Genomic DNA, 20,001 nt, shown 5'->3' on the forward strand with positions numbered 1-20,001 from the left:
AGGAAAGTAGTAATACTATACTATCCCAACCAGTAACTGTCAGAGATGGGACTCAGACATAATCATTTGACTCCTTGGCTAGAGTTTTTAACCATTGTATGGTTCCCAAGAACCCAAATTCGCAAGACAATTCATGAATTATCTTATCTGCCCTAGGGTCCTTTTGAACCAGGATCACTATTGACTTTCATTATACACTTCTATCCAGTAACACTGGTCTCCTTACTGATCTTCAGATCAGTAAGACACTCCACCTCTCAGCTCCAGGCATTTTCAGTGACTATCCATCATGCTAGGAATGCTTTCTCCTCATCCCTACCCTTCCAGCTTCCCTGACAGCCTTCAGGCCTGAACGAAAATCCTATACCTTCTTTCTCAATCTCACTTAATTCTATTACCTTTCCTCTATTGATTACTTTAATTTATCCTGTATTAACAGCTTATTTGCACATAGTTGTTTGCACATTGTCTCCCCATTAGATTATGAGTTTCCCAAGGGAGCTGTCTTTTCCCTTTCTTATATTGCTTAGCACAGTGCCTGGAACCTAGTAGGTGCTTAATAAATTCTATCTAACATTATCTAGTACTATCTCATTCCAAATTCTTTCTTCTTTTTGAGAGCCCTAAATCTCTGAGGGGAAAAATGCTAAAAAATAACTGACATAGTGCATCTAAATGGACTTTTGGGGTAAATAGATGATCCTATAACTATAGATACAACTCACCTATCTAATCACCTTGAGAAGAGGGATTGTTTCATTTTTTATAATTGTATCACTAAAACCTACAATAGTACCTAGTATGTAGTTGTTGTTTGTCCTTCGTTTTCAAAGAGGACCAATGACATCCCAGGGTGATGTCTTGACCCATGTGTGGATTAGATTTAAATGAGGCAGAGTTACACAAAGTCATCAGTCTTACTGTCTCTTCCTGAGTCAACAAAGTCCAGTCAATGGCAAAGGAAAAGTCAAGATGACTGGTAATGGCCCAGAATACAGTGGATGACATTGGCATTTCGGATGTCTGACCAAGCTCTAAGTGCTCCACAGTGCCTGTGTCAGCTGCCTTCATGGCCATGGGAACAAATTGTTCTCATCCACCCATTCTGCTGGGAGAAATCTTTCCATACTTGGGGTAGACATTTCTCTAACTCACCAATGAATCTGAGGCTCATCAGTTATCCTCAACCTGGTTTAGTCCATCTGCCCACATGGTTTACCTGGGTGTGCTCATGCTACAGCTTCTTGGAGCCACTGGTGAGAGTTGAGCAGCCCTGAAAAGCAGTTGGCCAGACATCACACTAGGTGCTAATCATCCTTGAACACCCGTACACCCCTCCTAGTATATAGGAGGTGCTTAATAAATGCTTGCTATGGAATAATGGTATAATTAATCTGTACTTTGTTCAACATTGCTTCTATATTGACATTGTGTCTTATATGGTAAAGAAATATATCCTGCAAAAAAAAAGAAAGAAAGAAATATATGTAGCATGAAACAAGGATGAGGACTGTGTAAGTCACTTAAGGGAATGCTAGCTTCCATCTTCTGGGCACTAAATGGGATCATTCATTATTTTGTCAGTGGAAATAAAGAAACTAACCTGCAGGTTATTTTTAAGTGCCCACGGTGGATGCTAGTTAACTGTTTATTTCCATGCTTAGAATATGTTTCTAAGTTTCCTCATACATAAAGAATGGGATACTACCAGGTGGTATTCATGCTGTTCATCCTCACTCAGGTGTCCTGCTGAAACTTCAAACTAAATTACACTAATAAAAGCCTATTATCTAGAACCAGGGAAGTTACAGAACCACTATACTCTACTCTGGTCAGATGACATCTGGCCTATTTTGCTTAGACTTTAGGAAGGGTATTGATAAACTGTAGTACATACAGAGAGGGCAACCACGATGGGAAGGGGTGTTGAAATTATGACATACAAGTATTAGTCAAAGGCCTTCATCTTCACCTATCTAATTAGTAATTAGCTCCTGTGACTCCATTTCCACATCATCTCTCAAATCCCTCTTCTTACTCCCACTGCCACCTCTGGTAGAGGCACTCGCTAGCTTCCAGTTGAACTACTGCAATAGTGTCCTTTGAGGTCTTCTCATTTCCAATTTCCCTAATTCACCCTTCATATAACTACCAGAATAATCTTTCTTACACACAGATCTGGTCATGCCCTTTCTCTGATCAAAAACCTTTAGTGGGTCCTTACTGCTTTCTGGCTCAAGTTCCAACTGGTATGGTAGGAAAAGGGTAGATTAGGAGTGGAGGGCCTAGGTGTGAATCCTCACTCTGCCACTCAGTATCGGTGTGACTTTGGACAAATCATTTAACCTCTTCAAGTCTCAGTTTGTCTAAATAAGTTTATCCTCCACAATCCACCAGCACTCTACATTTCTAGCCTTATCTTATGTTACTATCCTCCATAGTCTAAACACACTAGGAAACTGGCCCTCAAGCATACACTGCATTCTTAAATATGTGTGTATGTACCTTTGCACACGCAATTTCCAATTCAAGGAATGCCTTCCCTCTACATCTATTGAATTTCTACCCATTCTTTAAATCCCAAATGCCATCTACTCCAGGAAGTCTTCCATGATCCCTTCAGTTGATAAGGCTTTTCTCTCAGACCTATCATATCATTTTGTTTTGTGATTCTCTTATGCATTTATCATCTAATTTAGCATATTAAAGTTATCTGTCTCCATGCCTTTTAAGTCCACTAGATCATGAAACAAATTCTTTCTCTCATTACCTAGCACAATGCTCTGCATACAGTAAGCACTTAATATTTGTTGTTTTCATATACTGTTTGGCACTCTGCTTGAATAGAAGTCAGAGAAAGATAGAATTAAGCTCTATGTAAGGGGGGAAAAATCTTCCCAACAACTGGCTTTCCAAAGGTGGAATGGACTGCCTTGAGAAGTACCTCCCTACCCCCATCCCCCATTTCTTATCCTCACCCTCCACCACTGCCTGCTTTATCCCCATCCAAAGTCTTCAAGGCAAGGTTTACATGACTGCTTTGGGGATTTGGGGTCAGGTATGGGTTAAACTAGTCAGCCAGAGTTCCCTTTCAACTCTAAGTTGATATGACTAAGGTTCAACATTTGTAAAAGAATAGGATTACACTAGATGATCTCTACGATCTTCCAGTTCTACCATCCTATGCTTCTACAGGAACACACTTTAAAAAACATGATGTAGGGGCAGCTAGGTGGCGCAGTGGATAGAGCACCAGCCCTGGAGTCAGGAGTACCTGAGTTCAAATCCAGCCTCAGACACTTAACACTTACTAGCTGTGTGACCCTGGGCAAGTCACTTAACCCCAACTGCCTCACTAAAAAAAAAACAAAAAACATGATGTGCTAGACAAATCACATCGTTAAAAACATTACAATTCTTTATAACGCATCACATGTTTGTTATCTGTTGTTCAGTCACATGCAACTCTTCGTGACCCCATTTGGAGTTTTCTTGGCAAAGATACTGGAGTGTTTTGCCACTTCTTCTCCAGCTCATTTGACAGATGAGGAAACTGAGGCAAATAAGGTGAAGCAACTTATCCAGGGTCACACAACTAGTAAGTGTCTGAGACCAGATTTGAACTTATGAAGAAGAGTTTTCCTATTAGGCATTTTATAAATGCATGAGGAGGACAAGGAACACATTCCAACTAACAGTTGGAATCACCCAGCACTAAATTCAAAATTTGACTTTAGGAAATTAAATCTACAGGGTTGATAACAAGGTCACATCTTATATGTCAATCTTATATCCCACAGACATTGTTTCATTATCTGGTAAACAGAATGCATTGTTAGAGATTTCACTTAAAAATAAATTCCAAGCTTGTTGCAAATATTTGCTTTTTAAATGAACTACTTAGATTCAGCTCTTGGGGAAAATGTCAAATACAATACAAACATTGTGTGTCGGGGAAAACAATACAATAGTCTCTATTTATTCTGGGATGACATTTAGTTTATAAAGAGCAGACATCTGACTAACCCAAGAAGAAAGGTCCTACCATGAATGTGATACAAATGATCAAGTCTCACTCTCAACACAGTTGCATTAAAAAACACATAAAAACAGAAAAGAACCCTCTGCTTTGGGCTCAAAGATCAATATTTAATACATATGCTCTCTCCACCTTTAGGGCTGTCTTTGGAGACTAGCATACCACTAAGCAGCACTTAGTACTATTTAATGGGGCAGACAATTTTCTGAGTCACCGAGGTTCTATCTACTTCATCTGTTGTGGTAGAAGGGAAGGCTTTGAAGAAAGGAGCCTCAGACTCAAGCAAGCCCTTCTGTCAGCTCATCAAAAACAGTACATTAATTAAAATTCAAAAATATCAAGAGTCAGGAAAGGATGAGTGGTGGGAGTGTTCACAAAGAGCAGTTTACCTCACCCTAAGTGTTATTGTTCCAACACTCAGGGAGAAACAGATAACCCGCCCTCAATAATAGCTCCCATTTGCAAAGTGCTTTCTTTGGCAGAGCTCTATGCCAATAGTGGTGCAAGATGAGGAAACTGAGGCTCAGGAAGGTGAAAGGACTTGCCCATTTTGACATGGCTTCTCCTGACTCCAATCCCAATACTTTTTCTACAGTATATGGCCTCAATATGACTCCTAAACTGTTTAGCAATGTTAAATCAATTCATGCTGCTCCAAAAGAAATTCTAAATCATCTTAGGTCTCAGCCTTTAGGTCTCAGGGACAGTCAGTAGAAAGTCAGCCCTAAAAGGAATCACAGAATGCTTCAATGGACCAAGCTGTATCAGTTGATACGGCACAAATCTGCAAAATTATAATATGTGCTTCTAATTAATAGCATTTAAAGAATTTGAACAAATAGGAAAAATCATAGTAAATTAAAGTAAAACTATTTTAAATTACTTTTAAATTCTTGTATAAAATGCATACACCTGGTCCTTCATTCCATTCATCTTATCATCCATTCCAACTCCTTCTCCCAGTCATGTACTGACCTTCAAGTCAATCTCCCTCCTTTCTCACAGTCTTCCTCTCTACGGAAACCCCTGCTGTCATAATTCGACACTTTAATGTACATGTTTATCTCTCAGAGTACCCTGCCCTCCCAGGTCACAGCCTCCTAACCTCCTAGGACTCCCATTTTCACTCTGTCTCCTCAGCCACACACAAAGACAGTCAGGCTCTTGATCCATGATCTGAAATTTCTCTCTCACCAAAACTTCCTATCCCTCAATTTCTGTCTCACCTGTTTCACTTACTTTCCAGAGGACATGCTGGATGGTGAAAAGCCTAGAGACTAATGTTGAAGGCTATTTAGCCTATGGATTTTTAACCTGAAAAACTGAGTGGTTAAGGGGAATATACCTGTCTTCAAAGATCTGAAGGCAAAGAGATATCATGTGGAAAGAGGAATCCGATTTCCTGTGCTCAGTCCTATAGAGCAAAATCAGGACTAGTGGATGGAAGCTATAATGAAGCAGATTGACTGATATAAGGAAAAACTTCCTAACAATTAGAGATATCCAAAAGTCAAAGGGGCCATCTTGGGAAGTCACAGATTCTTAACAGAAGTCTTCAATTTAAGGATAGACGATGACTTTGTGGGAAGATCATAGAGGGGATTCTTGGCCAAGTACATGATTTGGCATATAGAATCTAAAGATTTTTCTAACTCTGAAATTCTATGGAATGCCAGGGATATGCAACAAGTAGTGCCTTCCCAAAAAACTGGTTACAGTAGCTATAATTGCTCTCAATCCATTTTTAGTAATCAAGGAAACCAAGGAGTCCTATGATGAATAGATATTAAGAAATAGAATTAAGCAGAAGTTCAGCCCTGTGCACAAAATTTTAAACTGTAGTATGTAGTATTAGGTTAAAATATATATTAGGTAGAAAAAAATTGTAAAGTTGCTGTGTTGTTTATCATCTTTCTCAGTTATAAAGCATTAATGAAAATCCATTTGGGGGGCAGCTAGGTGGCACAGTGGATAAAACACTGGCCTTGGTTCAGGAGGACCTGAGTTCCAATCTGACCTCAGACACTTGATACTGATTGTGTGATCCTGGGCAAGTTACTTAACCCTCTTGACCTGCCAAAAAAAAATTTCAACACAGTTAAGAATATTTCTGGTATGCTAAATAAGTGGCAGAATGGAGTAATTCCTTTAAAAAAGGGCAAACATCCTACTTCTTTCCCCCTTTCATATGCCCAACACTTAAAAAAATTTTAAATGTTACCTGCTACTATTTTATATTAAGGACAACAGGATGTCCATAAACTATCAGAAACATCCTAAGATGAAAGAAGAAATTAAGAGTTCATACCTACCAAACCCCTCTAGAAATACTACTAACTGGTACTGCTGAAATAAATTTCCTTGTCATAAGTGTCAGTATAGAAAGAGAAGGTAACAGAGAATGTTTACTGAAATGTGACTAACAATCAAAATCAAGGACAAAAAAATCAGTTTATTAAGAAAATTGCTTTTTTGCATCAAGTTTGCTCAGATTGAAGCTTAATTTAAAAAAATATGTTCTATAAAAATATTTGTAATAACCTTCATAGGCAAACTGATGTTTTTATGTTTTATGCCTATTCCCCTTCTTAGATAGCTTTGAGAATTAGGAAGTCATCTGTAATGTTAAAACAACATCTATCTAGAAGTCTGCAACTCCTACCCACTTACCCAGTGCCTACTACTACTATTTCTACCCAGTTAAACAGAAGTACCTTAGGACTACAAGGACTCTAACAATTTATTTCTCAACTGGTAATACAATGAACACAGCAGTCTGAAACTCAAAACTTGGTAGTTTCAAACTATATCATTAATTTAAGACAAATGAGTTCTTGAGATGTTATTTCAGACCTATAAAAATCAAGATGCCTCTCACATAAGATGAAAGTGCCTAGATTTTATTCTGCAAAAGTACTTATACTCTATTCTTCTTCATGAGCAGCCTAAATTACAACGCCATGGTGTTTATTTAGAAAAATGCTCTCCCAAGAAGCAGTAAAGATTACCACTGGATAACAAAAAATTAGGAAGAGGACTAGGAAAACACTGATGAGCTGAAGAAATCAGAGATGACAACTCTCAATCACGATAACTTTTAGAGATATTTGTTTGAAAACATTGTAGGGAACATAATTAACCACTAGCCCTAGACCTAAACAAGTGATCTAAAACAGGACCTAGGAAACAGTATTATGAAATTTGGGAATATAGTCATTTGTTAGTCAAGTACTCATTAGAAAAGAAGTTGAAAAAATCCCCTCATAAAATCTTCATTATCCCTTATTGCAAGAGACAACACTAATACTGATTAGTGACACTAGTAGGCTTGGTTTCATTAAAATTCAACACATACATCTTAAGCAATTAATATGTGGTCACAGCATGCTGTTGAAGAAAGGCAATGGATTTAGTCAAGAGACCTGCACTCATAGCTGGATGACCCCCATGGGCAAGTCATATAATTTGAGCCTGTTCCCTCATCTAGAAAATAGAGATAACACTTGCATTCTCTACCTCCTAGAGTAGTTCAGTAAGTACTTAAGAAAAGCTTATTAGCTGGTAGTTGTAGGGAAAGAACTTCATTAACCTTAAAGCGCCACATAAATGTTGGTTATTATTATTATTTGTCTAACACTCTGTGAGTCCTTAACTACTTAGAACAGAGCTCTCTGCTTAGCTTATTTCTGCCTCCTCCTTTCCACTGTTGATGTAACGCAGACTTACAAGAGGATGAAGTGCCAAGCAGAAATGAGAAAAGTCTCTCTATAAAGCACTGGGTACAGCCTAATAATACACTAAGTTAGGAAGAATGAAGCTCTGCTGTCACCCCCAGAGCATGTGCTTCAAATGAGCAAGTAACTGCATGCCTGCATTAATATTTATGACTGACACCTGCAGCCCATCTTTGTAAGATTAAGAACTCATATCAAGTAGGATCTTGGAGCCAGCTATTTTTTTTTTAAGTGTGGAAAGGAAGTGCTGAATATGGCATATGTAAATCTATCGTGTTTATTTGAAGAAGAGATCAGGTTTACTGATATAGTTTTTTAAATACATTACACTTTAAGTGGTTCTAATCCCTAGAAAAAGTAAAATTTATAGCCCAATGTATATAGATATGCAATCCCTTTAATTTTCAAAAGGACCTGTAGCTGGAAAATTAGGCAAGGACAAAGGTTATGGATTGTTACTTAATATTTATTGAATATAAACAATAGATCAGGCATCATACAAAACAATTGGTCTCTGCCTTCTAGGAGTTTACATTCTAAAGTGGCACAGCACATATTGCATATACTGTATATACACAACAAATATTGTATACTATAAGTTTATATATATATATAAAAACATGTATGATATATACACAGTATATATAGTAAACTGTATATAATTAAAACCACAAATATATTGGTCACTTATGGTTGGCTTAACTTTATGTTGTTTTGTATTACTGGTTGTCCTTCAACATCTCTAGTTTGATATACTACATGCATATTAAGGAGATGACATCCCTTAAACTATCCACTTAGTGTATGACAGCTCCCTGGTGGAGTTTTTAAAAGGTCTTTTAAAATGGAAGGAAAGAACACAGCAAAAGAGAAATAGGACATAATTCTGGGCATTTGTGTGTGTAAAAGCCACATGGTGGGTGGTAGAATAAAACCAAGTTAATTAGTTATGAAAAGCTCTATTTTATTAAATGAAAGAAAATGGGTAAAATAGATGAATTTAGCAATGGTGAAATAATACTGGCATCAGCTGACTGACAGAAAGTTTTAATATGACAAGGAAGGTTGACCCAGGCTGGAAATTAGTCATCTCTGATTCATCTGTTTTTCCTCCCCAAATGTCCCATGTTCTTCCTCCTTTTCCTTCCAAATCTCTCTTTATGTCCCTTCCCTCCCATTCCTTCTAGAACACTGTCACTCCCCTCTAAATTACAACAATCCCTATTCTGAGTCCCTAATTCCAGTCTCTCTTCTTCTCCAGTGCATCCTTCCTGCATTGGTTATTGGAATAATCTTCCTTGAATTTCAATTTCATGCTATTGCCCTGCTCTAAAACCTTGAATGGTTCTGATTTTCTACTTAAACAAAATTCAACCCTTCCCTCTGGCCCCTTCTCCATTGTCTGGCCCTTTCCTGTCCATCCGATTTTATTTCACACTACTCTTCTACCCACAACCTCTGCCCAAGTCATCAGGTTTCTTATTCCATATGCAAGTCTGAGTTGTTCTAATCTCTGTGTCTTTGCTCACACTCTTTTGGCCTGGAATGGCCACCCCCACCTCCCCTCTACCCATTCCAATTACACCAATACCATCCAAGTCCACTGCAACTACTTCTTCTTCCATAAAAATCTTTCCTGTCTATTTCAGTCTTCACTGAAAGTATCCTTCCCTTAACTTCTATGAAAATTACAAACTGTACTACACTCTGGCATTAATTTATATGCTTGTTTTACACTTTTTGATACTTGTTTCATGTAGGTTACTCTCATCTCCACAACTAGATTCTAGACTTCTGGAGGGCAGTGCCCATATCCTATACTTTTTTAGGGTCCCCCATTGTGTCTATTGGAGTCTATGGCAGGCATTCCATAAATACTTGGCTGATTGATGAGAAGGTATATTTAGGGAACTTTGAGATTTTTCTGTAATTATGCTTTCAATATGTCTGGAAAGTTGAATGTAGCTTTTTAAAAAGTCAGAAGAACTAAGAGAGGAAGCAGGGAGAATGACAAGAAATAAATTCGCATGACAGGCTCTAGAAATGACAGCTGCGGGGGGCAGCTAGGTGGCGCAGTGGATAAAGCACGGGCCTTGGATTCAGGAGGACCTGAGTTCAAATCCAGCCTCAGACACTTGACACTTACTAGCTGTTACTAGTTAAGTAACTAGCAAGTTACTTAACCCCATTGCCCTGTCCAAAAAAACAAAAAAGAAAAGAAAGAAAGAACAGCTGCAAGAGCACTCAATTTGGAGTCTGTAAGTAATTAGAAGAGAGCTCTAATTCTGGCTCTACTACTATCTGTGTGACCTCAGACAAGTTACTTCACCTCTCTGGGTCTGTTTCCTCATCTGCAAAAAAAGAAGAGTTTTACCTGAGGATCCTTTAAAGTCTTTCCAGCTCCCCTTAAATTTATGAGCCTAAGAATACAATCTCTCCTAATCTTTACAAATCTAACCCCTGAATCAGGGACAACAGCATTCCAGTTCTTAGCCAGCAACAGCTTCTTCAGTTATAAGTAGATAAGGGGTAAGAACAGGACAAGAACAGTATGGCCATTATAAAGGTTAGTATCAATATTCTATTACATCAGGGCAGCTAGATGGCAAAGTGGATAGAGCACAGGCCCTGGAGTCAGGAGGACCTGATTTCAAATCCAGTCTCAGACACTTAACACTTACTAGCTGTGTGACCCTGGGCAAGTCACTTAACCCCAACTGCCTCACCAAAAAATATATATATATATATATATATATTACATCTCTAACAAGACTTTGAAACTGAGCAATCCTGGGTCACTGCCCTTCATCTTACAATAAAACTGCAAGACTTGTGGAGTCTAGAAAAGGAATAATCCTGAAGAGAAACAAAAGGGATAACTATAATAGCTATTGTTTCTTCACTAAAGATACACTGTATAAGTCTGTGCCCAAGCTTCACACAAAAGATGCTCTAATCTTTGTTAAACAATGAAAATACCTAATCTTTTCATTGTTTGCATTAACAAACAACATGCAGTTTTAATGACTTACATATCTTGAACAAGCACTGCATATGGGCAATGATGTAGACCCAGAATTTAATAGATGGAAAGTAGCTGGATCCCATTTGGGCAATTACTCCCTGAATGAAAACCACTTAATGATCCCAAGCTTGTCACAGTCACGAACTCAATCTTTTGAACCCAAATATTCTTCTGGTGATGTTATATGGGTAACATCATGATCTCGTTAGAACCAAAATCCCAAGTGTTCCAAAGGCAGAAGGAGGGCGGGAACAAGCATGTATACACCTACTATGTGCCAGACACAACGTTAAGCACTTTTAGAAAGATTATTTCAGTTGAGTCTCACAACAACCTTATGAAGTAGATGTTGATATCTCCACTTTACGGTAACTTGCCTAAGGTCACACAGCTGGTCGGTGCCTGAGTTTGAATTTGAATTTAGATCTTCCTCATTCCAGAGCCATCCCTCTATCCACTGCACCACCAGCTGCCTCCAAAGGACAATGGACACTTGTGCCCAAAGAGTGGTATAAAAGATTACAGACCCACATATGACCAGAAAAAAGAGGTGAGCTAATCATATGGAGAGTGAGGGATAATATGTGGACAAACCAAATGTTCCACTATAATCCAATGGGATCCAGTGGACTGAACTGAGCTTCCATAAAGGACAGTAACAAGAAGCACCTAGGATAAGGAAGGATGAATAGGTCGTAAACTGCAAGTCAAAAAAAGGAGCTACATCATTGAGATCAAGATTCCATCAAAATACTGAAGCAAACACAGTGAATACTACTTTTCAATTCTCCATATTTGTTAAGCCAAATCTTATCCCATGGACTTAGGTTGACTCTGTTTAGGATTCCTAGGAAGTACAGAGGCTTAAGGGGAAGCCTATCCTCTTTCTCATATACAGTAGTATTAGATATCATCTATTTTCAAGGATCTAGAGATGCTAATAAGCAGAAATATGTGTGTATGTCACCTTTCAGGCAACTATTAAATGAGGGGCTGCATTAGCTCTCCAACCTTAAAATCCTATGATCTTCTTAATACTTTGATGTCCATTTTATTCTCTCCTTTTTTTAAATTCCCAATAGCACAAGGCCCACTGCTACTCTATTCTGGTTTTTTGGGGTTTTTGCAGGGCAATGAGGATTAAGTGACTTGGCCAGGGTCACACAGCTAGTAAGTGTCAAGTGTACTCTATTTTAAAAATATATATCTACATAGAGAAATGACTATTCTTTGAAAAATGGAAGGCTAAACAAACCTACTTCAATTTCTCCCTCTTCCTACCTGCAGAAAGAGCCCTGAAGTTGGTATCAAAAGACCTGAGTTGAGATCCTAGTTTGACACTCCCTGGTGATCATGGTCAAGGTCACTTTACCTCTAGGTCTGTTTCTCATTTGTAAAATGGAGATAGCCAAACTTATATTACCTACTTCACGGGGTTGTTAGGAAAGTATTGAGAATTTTAAATGTTACAGAACCACAGGAAATTATAGTTTGGTACAGATTTCTATTTTGGGCCATTATATATGAGCAAGATGTGACTACAAAGTAAGGAAACTAATTCCTGTGAGGCTTATAGAATCCATCACATTACTTTAGTTACACCTCATAACAATTACAGCTCGTTCCTAAAATGTTTTAAGGTTTGTACTAATAGCTGATATTAATATGGCATTTCATAGGTTACAAAGTATTCTGCAACACCATTTCATTTGAGCCTCACGTCAGAGGTGGTACAGCTATTATCTCCATTTCATAAATAAGAAAACAGGCACAGTGAGTATAACTTGCCCAGTATCACACATCTATTAAGTGAGAGTCAAAAATCAAGTCCAAGTCATGTGATGAGAAGTTCAGTGCCCTTTCCACTACACCTCTAAAAGACATTGTCATAAGAACCCTTGGGAGAAGGCAGTACAATATGATATCCTTTTTTTTTTTTTTAAGTGAGGCAATTGGGGTTAAGTGACTTGCCCAGGGTCACACAGCTAGTAAGTGTTAAGTGTCTGAGGCCGGATTTGAACCCAGGTACTCCCGACTCCAGGGCCAGTGCTCTATCCACTTCGCCACCTAGCTGCTCCTGATATCCATTTTAAAGAAGTGAAAACTGAGGTCCTTAGAGATGTTCACTCATCCATAAATGTATATACACCTACATATATCCATTTCAAATAATGCATGTGTCCATTTCAAAAAGAGAGCTAACTAGCTTAAACGTCTGATATTTTATTTCATCTTCTACAGTCAATCTGATACAGTTACATGTAAAAGATCCTAGTGATCTATCAATAGGATATCCCATGATGATGCCCTATAAATATGCAGTTATTGGGCAGAGAGCTAAAGTGTTCTACCAAATAAACACAATAAAGAATTGTGGAGAAAGCAAAGGGCTTTTAGAGCTACAAGGGTTGTTACAGAATATTCTCCATCAAACTTCTCCATTTTACAGAAGAGGACAAAGGCCCTAAAGAGATGGACTTTTGTCCAAGGTCACACAGGTAGTATCACAAATCATCAGGCACCCCAGCTATGATAATTAAGCATATTATTATTGGGCACACTGATGATTTGGCCAACGAAAAACAAGTATTTGAGGCATGACAATGACAAGATTGGTGTAGGTTTATCTTCTGTTAGCTGTTTGTTGTGTTATCAGTTAACTAGCAGAAACTTCAGAATAATGATGTCCCAGAAGCTGTGCAAGTTAGATGTGAAGATGTGCACTTTGGAGTAACCTATTCTAAAAGGTCAAACTCAGAAAAGTAAAACATAATTTTTTTTCTGTTCTTCATAGATAAAACTTTAAAGCATGAAAAAAAATTATAAAAGGAGATTGCACCCACAACCTTCCAACCAATTTGAGTTTTGCTGGGTCCTCAAAATCTTAAGATAATAGTTTCTTCCAAGCTCGCCCTACAGAATAACTTTCTTTGACAGACCACATTCTCCAGAACAGACCTCAGCATCTGATCAAGGGCAAGACTGTTGACAAACAGCAGTGTACTTCCAGATACATCAACAGCCCTTTGGTTGTAATCTGAGAACCACAGATGCAATCCACAATGGTGTTGGTAGAACTGGCTGAGGCCCCTATTCATTAATGCAGAAGAGTCACTGTTCAGAAAATAGAAGAATTATTCCAATTATGTCTTCAGCAAAGGCAAGAGCATTAGTGTTAGGAGTAAAATGAATGCTGACAGAAATTTCACAAACTCCAAATATGAATATGAAAACTAAAAGCTTCTTAGTTGCATTTCTAGCTAACATGTCATTTATGTGAGTAATTTAATAAGAGGATTATATGCTATTATATGCTATTCTTTTCTTCATTCTGCCTTTTAATTTTTACTACATTTAACTGGCTCTGTGTTAAGAAAAAAGCTTTATCAAGTTATATACAAGCAATTTGATAAGCAAGCAATTCTCAGTGGGATCTGAGACACCTGGGAGTCCCTGAGACCCTTTCAGGGGGTATGCAAGGTCAAAACTATTAATAATACTAATTAATACAAAACTCATAATCCTAAAATGGTTTAATTTCTAATATGGTAAATATTGATAGATATAACCCACATAAACAAAAGCTCTTCTGGGAATGGGGAGGGCAGAGTAGGGGATGTTCCTCAACAGTTTCTTAGGAATGTAAAGGAGTTTGAAATCAGAATGTTAGAGAACCCTTGAAATAAACCCTAAAGTAAAATATCATTAAAGGACCATAAAAAGAATAAGTCATAGTATGACCAGTATACGATTAGCCACTAGGATCATCAAAGACAATACCTTTCATGTCACCTACAAAGAAAGGCTGTTAGTGAAATCTTAAGCTCCCTAACTTCTATGCCAGAATCCTCCCCAAAAACAATGCTGCCAACTTGTTTTAACTCCAATTTGAAAATCAACTGAATACCTGCTAATTACAGCAACATCCAACTGCCTTTTGCAAGCTGAAAAGTCAGAGAGCTTGAATGGAAAGCCTATTTTAGAATTCAGGAATACTAGATAGTGTAGGCATCTGGCTGCTGCTACACATTAACCACAGCTCACTGGAGTCATCCCCATACAAACTGATGACAGTGTTTGAAATCTTGAAGGAAAACCCATATGATGCAGAGCTAAATGTTAAATTCCATTGTCCCTTCTGTTCACCTATTCCTAAAGTTCAACTTCAATTCTGTTCTTAAGTGCTTTGGTCTGAAATCCAGCTGCCTAGCTGTCAACTTCAGACCTTTCTTGACAGTCATACCTTGAATAATAAAATCCAGATTTCTCTAGGGGTCCTCTGCCTCAACTTCGGGGTCCTCTTCAAGGAGTTTCCTTCCAACTCTAGACTCCTGCCCCAAAGTCCCTTCATCTCTCTCCTTAGAACCTTAAGGAAATCCTCCAAGCCAGACCCCCCACTAGCTTAAGCACAAGGATTCCACTACTTCCTTCAACTCAAGAAAGTTTCTACTCAGTACTGTTTTCTCACCTGTAAAATGAGTTGGTTAGTTAATCTTTAAGGTTCCTTCCAATTTTAAATCTATGATCCTATGATTTTCCACTCTCTTTTCCTTCCCTCAAACCCTGACCTCCTTCCTGAGTCTAACTTGCCACACCCCTCCCACCTCCAGCACTACCAATCAGCTGCCAAAGTTTCAAGAGAAGTTTATCCTTGTGTTTGTCTCTTCCCAGCTCCAGTACTGCAAACCAGGTACCAAAACTGCAACAGAAGTTTATAATTGTGAAATATGCTTCATTCAGAAGCAGCACGTGGTGTAGTGGACAGAGCACTGGGGAGTTGGGAAGCCTGGATTCTATTCTGGGTTCTTCCACTAACTTCAACTAACTAGCTGGGAAGACTTTAACATTTCTAAATGTAAATTCCTAAAATTTGTTCGGCATTTTCTTATGAGGAGTTTGTGTTAACTGATTTCAAAGGTTGGTACAGTAAAAAGTAAACTGGATTTGGAGTGAGATGGCCTGTGTTAAATCTCAGCTGGACCATTTACTTAATCTCCAAGTTTTCTTCTAACTCTTAATCTGTGATCCAATTCAAAATTTCTACGGCTCTGAAGGGAGAGAAGAATAGAAATCGGATTTAAATTATTCCCTGGAGTTCATCCCCTCCACCTCACTCATCCCAGCAGTTACCCCGAGACCCAGAAAAAAAAATCTCTTAGGTCATTCTGGCTTTATTTCCTCTTAGCACCTACTCAGAGTGATAAACTAAGACCCGCCCTCTCAGCTGTCATTCACCTAGGAGACTAACTATACTGAGGATCCCACCAAAAGGCAGCAGAGATCTGTCAAAGAAACGGCAAGACACGTTTACTGGGCGTATGATTTTGGCCTAGGAGTTTGACTCCCAGTGTGGGGACAAAAGAAAAACAGAATGACAATCCCCAGCAGGTCTTCATGTATCACCGGGAAAAGAAAGCACAGGGAGGGCAGGGGGAAGGGGAAAAGAGGAAAAAGAAGGGAGGAGAGAAAAGTTTGCCCTCCCTTTGTAAGTCCCCCCCACCCCGGATTAGGATCCCCCGAAGAAGGGGACAGGAAAAGGATGTATGGGAAAAGAGGGTTTAACCCTCAACCCCGGTCTAAGATCCCAGAGAAAGGTGGTGGGGAAGGATTCTGACCGTCTTCTTTCTACAGAACTGACAGGGGTGGTAAGGACACAAGCGCTCTCACCCACTCCTAACTTGGGGGGTGGGGAAAGGGGGCAATCGGTGAACAGCGAGGAAAACCGAGCCCAACTGCATCCAACTGTCCAAGTTCTTGGTTTCAATGGGCTGGCGGGCGAGGACAACCCACGGGAGGAGGTGGGGGGAGGGGCGGGGAAGGACGGCCGGCTGCTAAACACAGAGACTCGGGGACCGGGGAAACCAGCGGGTGAGGGGTACGAAGTGGGGAAAACACTAGAAGTGGGAGGAACAAGGAAAAGCAGCGGGGAGGGAAGGGAGGAGGAGGGAGAGAAGGCAGGGATGAGTGTAAGGAGAGAAGAGGGCTTGGGGACCACGGAGGTGGGGGGGAAAGAGTGGAGGGATGAGGGGACTGAGGGGAGCTACAGAAGTAGGGGGACGTAGGAGGTGGTGCCTCGAGAGTAATAGGAGGACCCAACAAGGTCCCGTAACACTCGAGTGTTATGGAGGTGATGGAAACCAAAGAGGGGGTGACTCGAGGATAATAAGAGTGAAAGGGACCTGGGAGGGGGTGCCTGGAGAATGACGGGGACCTAGGAGAGGGCGGCTGGAGCAGGGGGTGATGAGATAACGGGGAGGGGGGGGCAGAAGAGGCAAAGACCTCGGGGAGAAGGACCAGGAGAAGGACGAGCGCCCCGCCCGAAGCGGGGCCGGCGCGAAGGAGGGGAGGGGGCGCGGGCAGCGGGATCCGGAGGGAGCCGGACGGGAGAGAAAGAAAGTGAGAACAAGGGTCCCTGCGCCGCCATGTCCCGGCTCCCCGCAGCCCGCGCACCGCCCCCTTCCCGGACCGGACCGCGGGCCCCCGGCTCTGCCGCCGCCCCCCCGCCGGCCCCCCGGAGCCCTCCGCTCTTCCCACCCGGGGTTCGGCCGCTGCCGCCGCCACACCTACCCCCGGCTCCGCTCTCCCCGGGCCGCTCCGGTCCCGCGGCCGCGCGCGCCTCCACCAGCCCCGCCCCCAGAACCTCCCCCTCCCTCCCGGGAGGGGCGGGGCAGAGACGATGGTAGCGTCCTCGCACATCGCGCCCCGCCTCCCTAACCCCGCGCGCCCCCGCCCGCGCGCGCGAAGCCCTGGGCTCCAGGGCGGGAGGCGGGACTTCCTGTGGCGCGCGGCCGCCGCTTGGGGCGCGAGCCGTTAGCCTGCCCTGGGGACCAAGGACAAGGCCCGGCGCTTCGGAAAGCTGGAGCCCGAGAAGCTGACGGTAAAGAGGGGCGGGGGAAGATTTCGGTGCCGCCCCTAGCGGGAGCCCCGGAACCATACCCCGACACTCCTATCGGTTATTTCTGCCTCCGACCAAGCTTCTGACGCTCCCCGGTCCGGCCGCTCGTCACCTGCGACGCCCCCTCACCGCCCGCCTGAGAGTCTTCGCCCTGGCCGCCCCCCACCCCGTGCTCGGCGCGCTCTCCCTCCCCAAGCCCGCCGGAGCCCCCGACAAAGTTACTTTGCATTTACTTTCTATATAATTCTGTAGCGAGAGCTAGCGTTCCCATGGCAGCCAAGGCTTGCAAATCGCTTTTCACGTTAACTCATCTGAGCCCTTCAGGATCCTGGGAGGGAGGTGCCATTGGTGCCCCCATTTTACAGATAAAGAAACTGACGCATCCCAAACCCCGGGTCCAGCACTGCCTCCGACACCCCCACAGACGGTGACTCAGACTGTAAACTCCCTGAGGGCAGGCAGCCCTTGCTGCCACATTACAGTAGATCAATAAATGCTGTGTTGTTGGAAAAAAGTATTATTAGGGAGGAAGCTTTGCAGTGGAAAGAGCACTCTCGTCAGAGGAATTGTGCCTTTGGGACCTAAGACACGACACAATCTTCCCTAGGCCTCGATTTCCATCTTGTAAAATAAGGGGGTTGGAGGAGATAGCCTTTGACATCCTTTCTGTGAGTAGTAGTAGCTAGGAGATGCAGGGGATGGATAGAACAGTGGCCCTGAAGTTGGGAAGACCGGAGTTCAAATATCACCTCAGACTCTTACTAGCTGTGGGACCCTGGGCAAGTCACTTAACTCCAACTGCCTTAAACATCTAGGGCCATCTCCAGTTTTCCTGATCTATATCTTTCCAGTGCACCCAGATGGCCCTTCCTCACTTAAATCCAATCACTGCAAGTCATGATGTCACCTCCCAATGTTATGGACCTCTTTGAGGACAAAGGATGAGCAACAACAATAAGTTGTAGGCAGGATGCAGGTTTTGGAGTCATATTGATGTGGGATGGAATTTGGGGTCAAATTGATCTTGAGTCATCCCAAAAGAATTACAAGACTCAGTGACTCAGTTTCCCAAATTTTATTGCAATGCTGTGGGTGACCACATGGAGAGAACCAGAATAGTGGAAAGGTATCTCTCCAATAGGGAAAGAAAATACAGTTATATTTATAGTATGGATAAATTGATTATCAGTCTCATAATAATTTCAACCTTAGGGGAGGGCCCATCCTAATTTGGAGTTCCTGGGGTCCTAAGCCAACCCCCAACAAGAGTACATTTTTCAGTGGAGGTGTGTTTGGGGGGTTTACACATCATAAAGTGAATCTGGGGACAAATTTGGCCTTTTCTGCACATGTCTCTTTCTGGTTCCCATGCTTAGTTTCAAAACATCTTCATTTATCATTTATTCCTAGTCTGAGTTTCTATAGCCTGTCATTTTATTTAAGGTCTTCATGGCCTCTCTCCCTCTGTTCCCATTATGGGTACTGATTTCATGAGAACCTAGCATCCTGACTTGTAAGTTATCCATTACTGGGGTCTGAATCCCTTTTAGAGCTAATATCTGAATTAGAGCTTGGGTCTTAGGTTTTTCTGTTAACCCTTTTTTGCCTCCTACATCATTATGAGCCAGGTTTGAACCCCAGTCACCTTTATGACCCTGGGTAAATAACTCTGTGCCTCAGCTTCCTCTTCTGAGATTGAGGGATTAGACTAGCCTTCTAAGGTAACTTCAGACTGTATGAACCTATGAATTATAAAAAGCAGAATAGGTTTATAATAATAGCTTACAGAGACATAACGTGTTAGGGTTTACAGAACAGTTCATTTCGGTTGAACATCCCAACAACCCTTTAAAAGAGGTGCTATTATTATGCCGTTTTTAGAGAGTAAGAGAAGGAGACTCAGGGAACATAAGTGACTTGTCCAGGATTACTCAGGTATTCAATATGAAATTAATGTCTCTAAGTCTCAGAAGACTCTTAAAAGTTATCTGGGAAATTGTAGTCAACAAGGAGGCAGTCGAGTATTTACTAAATGCCTACTGTGTGCCAGGCACTATGCTAAACACTGAGGTTACAGAAAAAGGCAAAAGACAGTCCTTTCAGGGAGCTCACATCCCACTGCATCCTGAGCCACCTCCATTCATTGTAACCTTTGTCTTGCCACTGGACTTTAGTGATTCTGGAGGAGAGAATAGGGCTGATGACTTTACGGCACCTCTGCCGCACTTACATCCAATTCACTTAAAGTCAAAACTGGTGATGTCATTGGTCCTCTTTGCAGATGAAGAACGAACAACAGTCTAACATT

At 41.3% G+C, this 20,001-nt stretch overlaps 1 protein-coding gene across 3 annotated transcripts in view; it reads right to left on the reverse strand.

Moving 5' to 3' along the window:
- RGS12 (regulator of G protein signaling 12) overlaps nucleotides 1–17,423 on the reverse strand; it is a 221,360-nt gene extending 203,937 nt beyond the window's left edge. For all 3 annotated transcript variants that reach the window (XM_043972855.1, XM_043972852.1, XM_043972851.1), the window contains exon 1: nucleotides 17,366–17,423. The gene's annotated coding sequence lies outside the window, so the exon portion shown is untranslated. The remainder of the gene's footprint in view (nucleotides 1–17,365) is intronic.
- Nucleotides 17,424–20,001: the final 2,578 nt, after the last annotated feature.

This window comes from Dromiciops gliroides, chromosome 6 (genome assembly GCF_019393635.1).
Source record: "Dromiciops gliroides isolate mDroGli1 chromosome 6, mDroGli1.pri, whole genome shotgun sequence".
Classification (NCBI taxonomy): Eukaryota; Metazoa; Chordata; class Mammalia; order Microbiotheria; family Microbiotheriidae; genus Dromiciops; species Dromiciops gliroides.